The sequence below is a fragment of the Onychomys torridus genome, chromosome 8, assembly GCF_903995425.1.
Source record: "Onychomys torridus chromosome 8, mOncTor1.1, whole genome shotgun sequence".
Lineage (NCBI taxonomy): Eukaryota > Metazoa > Chordata > Mammalia > Rodentia > Cricetidae > Onychomys > Onychomys torridus.
The window spans coordinates 80,290,826-80,295,147 of record NC_050450.1 but is presented as its reverse complement, the minus strand read 5'-3'; positions in this window follow the sequence as shown (position 1 = coordinate 80,295,147).

The following is a 4,322-nucleotide window of genomic DNA, read 5'->3' as shown; positions in this document are numbered from 1 at the left end:
GTGTGTAGTTATGAGTCTCTGTATTGTTTTCTGCCTGCTATGAAAAGGACCCTTCTCAGATCAAAGTTGCGGGCATCGTTAATCAATGCTTTTAAACATAAGGTGAAAGGGAATGGTAGGTGGTGACCTTTTCTCATTTACATTGGTTCTGTTTTCCCCCATGATAATAAGCCCATTGACTTTCTGACCAGTATATAGCAATTCCTCCTTTTTCAGATTTTTGCTTTCTGAGTTTTCAGTTATCTATGATCCATCATGCTCTGCAATTATTAATTGGTGAATTCTAGAAATAAGTCATTGACAACTTTTCAGTTGGGCCCTGCTATATCCTAGTTGCGTAATGTGTTCTATATGCTTTGCCGATCCATCGTTATCCAAATACTTTTTCACTGGTAACACCACAAAGTCAGTAGTAGCCCAGGTTACTTCACACCCTTTACCCTACTCACCTCTCCTCACCCAGGCTTTTCTCAGCTCACATCATCACAAGAAAAAAAGGCAAGAGCACTACAATCAGACTTTTCAAGAGACCATCATACTTTTATTAATGTATGCTGTCATAATTATTATTTTGTTATTAACTACAATTGCTTACTTCTCTAATTTGTAAATTAAACCTCAGTATATAATGCATGCCAGTTAATATTTATAGGATTCGGGACTGCCCTCAGTTTGAGGCATTTACTTCTCCAAGGACTCTACTTAGGGTGTGATCTCTACTAATAACCTTTGAATGAAGAAGCCCTGATGTCTAGACTTCTAATAACTGCTTGCTCTACATAACCTTGTCTGTACTATACTTACCTGCTGAGACTCCACTGTTTCTTCTTTTGGTGACTTTAATTAGTCTCACAGTCCCTATGTCTTCAGTGGCTGTGACTTGAATACTTGTTTCTATCTTCATGTTTGTACGAGGTTAAAGGGTTATTTTTGTTTTCACCTACAGGACATTGTTAGTTACACAGCTTGGGGTATGAGTTTTTAATGTGTAATAATCAAAATTACTATGGGAAACAACATGATGATACAACTCTCACCTCAAAGGGAATAAATTTCATTAGCAAGCCAAATTTTAGCAACAGTGGTCTGAGAAACATAGAGCTAGCTTACTCAAGGGTTCCATGTTCCCACATGGAAACAGTTTTACCAGAACAGAACAAAGAAAGTCATAAATCTAGGCAATTTTAAAATATATTGGTGGAAATGTAAGGCAGTTCCAAGATGGAGGAAATCTGTCCTGTAGGCCTTGGTACTAGCTGGTGTGTGTTCTTAATATTTGAGTTGGTGGAAATGGATAGTCTGTTAATAAGTTTTATTGCTTAGTCATGGGATTTAGGTTCCAACACAGAAGTGGTCAAAGGATGGCTATTTGATCAGTTGAAACTAGTCTGAGATAAGGTAATGGGGCTCTGGACCTCCGATAGTCTAATCTCTCCACATCACTGCAGTTTTCATCAGACAATTAGTCCTTGCAGACACAGCATCTTTCCAGGAATTTTCATTTATAAGTTCTTGCCTGAATCAAATAGTTTACCTTGCGTGAAAATATGTGGAATTATTGTGAGTAGAGAGTTAAACATTATCAACTTCAGTGTTTTTAATTGGGATCATTGAGCAGACATGAACAATAATGACCATTAGAGGCTCAAATCTCATTATAAATACAGATACTGTGTTTGCAATCTGTGTCACTCCTGAGAGCTACCCCATCCAGAAAAGCACAGCAGTATGGAATTTACAGTTAGGAAAGAGCCAAAAAGCAACTAATTCCCCATATGTGTGTTCCATATGATAATATTGAAACCACAATTACCAAGGGAAATTTCTCAGTGCCATTCAGTTAGCAGCAAAAGAGTTAAAGAAGCATCTAGGATTCCTTTTTCAGGGTTTACTATTTTGGCTTTTATGGGTTTCTTTATAAGATGTAAGTTGAAGTTTGAAGGTGAATGCACGCATTGAAATGAATGCAGGGATCACGTTTCAGGAAGGTCTTACAGTGGAATATTATGCTGATAAATACATCAAGGACAAGTTCTAAATCCAGAAGTTGACTTCAAAAACTTATGTTTACCAACAATCCACCCTCAGAGATCACATTCACTGATTGTGAAAAAGAGTACTATGACAGTTATTTTGTGATAATTTATTTTATGTGTTAGTGCTTTTTTTGTTTTGTTTTGTTTTCATTTTTGGAGCTAAGGATTGAACGCAGGGCCTTGTGCTTCCTAGGCAAGTGCTCTACCACTGAGTTAAATCCCCAACCCTTGTTAGTGGGTTTTTGGGGTTTTTTTTGTTTTTTTTTCTTGCATGCGTGTATGTGTACAATCTTCATGCAATAACCAAGGATATCAGCAGAAGGAATTGGAACCCCTGGAATTGGAGTTTCAGAAGATTGTGAGCTATCTTGCAGGTGCTGGGAATAGAACCTGGGTCTTATGCAAGAGCAGCAAGCACTCTTAAACATGAGTCAGCTCTGAAACTCATGTGACAGTCTTTTAATTTATAAAGAGAATATGTTCCACTGGTAATGATCAGGTATTATTTACTTAGGATTTCAAAATCTTTCTGAGTAGAAATTTATCAAATTAGTTAAAAATGATACATTTAGTGACAGTTTGATAAGAATGGATATTTATCACTGGATGTCCATGACTGTTGCTTTTCATTTCACATACATCTAATGTCTTCCAGCAGAATGGAGCCTTTATTAAACATTTAACCCTACGAGTAGATAGGATTTCTGTTCATTGTTGTTCACTTATAATTTAATGACGTATATTATAAGTGTATAAAAATAGGTGTGCATGTCTGGAACATTGCTATAGGTTACCATCTTTTATGAACTAAAAGGAATACCAATTACCAGTGAGTTGCCTTCATGTTCATGATCCCACTTGGTAAGATAATGTGATTACTTGTTATTACAAACAAAGGCATTTTGTTTATGCAAATGCTAAGTCTTTCCCTGTGTCAGTCTAGGAGTGGCATGTATTGCATAAGTAAACATGAGCTTTTCTAAAAGAAATATAGCTTTATATATACATTATGTAACAAATTTTATTGAAATGCAGTCTTAGTAGTGAGCACATAGGAAAGACATACTAAAACCCTGTTCAGATTTATAGGCAGTCATTGTTTCAATTTTTTACCTTACCCACAGTGATTATGTATAAATGCTAACTGAGACTCCTTTTCTTTCTTCCTAAGTGACTGCACAGGTTAAGGAGTCAAGAACTATGTTTTGTTTGGTTAATTAATTAATCACTTAGTTGACTTTTACACATCTCTAATAAGACTTGTCATGCTGTGGGATGTTCTGTATGTTAAATGTGTTGCTCTGATTGGTTAATAAATAAAACACTGAATGGCCAGTATCCAGGCAGGAAGTATAAGTGAGTCAAAGAGAGAGGAGAATTCTGGGAAATGGAAGGTTTAGGCAGAGAGAGGCTGCCAGCTGCCATGATGTGAAGCGAGATGTAAGGTACTGGTAAGTCATGAGCCACATGGCAATTTATAGATTGAACAGTTAGCAAGAAACCTGCCATGGCCATACAGTTTACAAGTAATATAAGTCTCTGTGTGATTATTTTATAAGTGGGCTGTCAGATTGCCAGGCCTTGGCAGGACCTGGAGAGAAAACTCTAGCTACAAAGACATTTTTTTTTTTGCCTACGCACAAAAATGGCACTAATTTACCAAATTTCCCCTAGATCTAATGTTGACTACTGACACTGAGTGACAGCACACTGTCTAGCAGTCAGACCCGCTCAAGATTTTGGGTAGAATCAAACACTACACAGGTAAAATAATCCCTAAATAATGCAATTCATCTTGAATCCTGGGCAAATATTTAATAAATGTCCCACACATCTCATATGATGGTGGATTTCTAGCAGATCTTCTGGGAGTTCCAAATAGCACAGAAACTTTAGAAGATCTGTGTGTCTTTCTCAAACACTTTCTGTGAATTTATGATTCATTGCCAATTAAAGGAGAATATTCTATGCTGATGTTCTTTGACTTACCCTTTAGACTCTCACTTGTAACTAAATTCAATTTTTTTCCTATAACACCAATCTTGTTACAGTACATATTTCAGTAAAGATACTTGATATGTAAAATTCTTTAGTGTGACCTCACATTCCATAACCTGTGAAGTGCTATAGATACTTTAGTCTTGAATATGGATTTCATAAGCTTGCTTTACTTATTAATAAACACTATCCAACTGAAGAGCAAATTACCATTATTTACACCTTATCTATAATCAGTGAGCTATCAGATAAGTCAAGAACCATTTTCACATACCTAGTTAGCTAAAT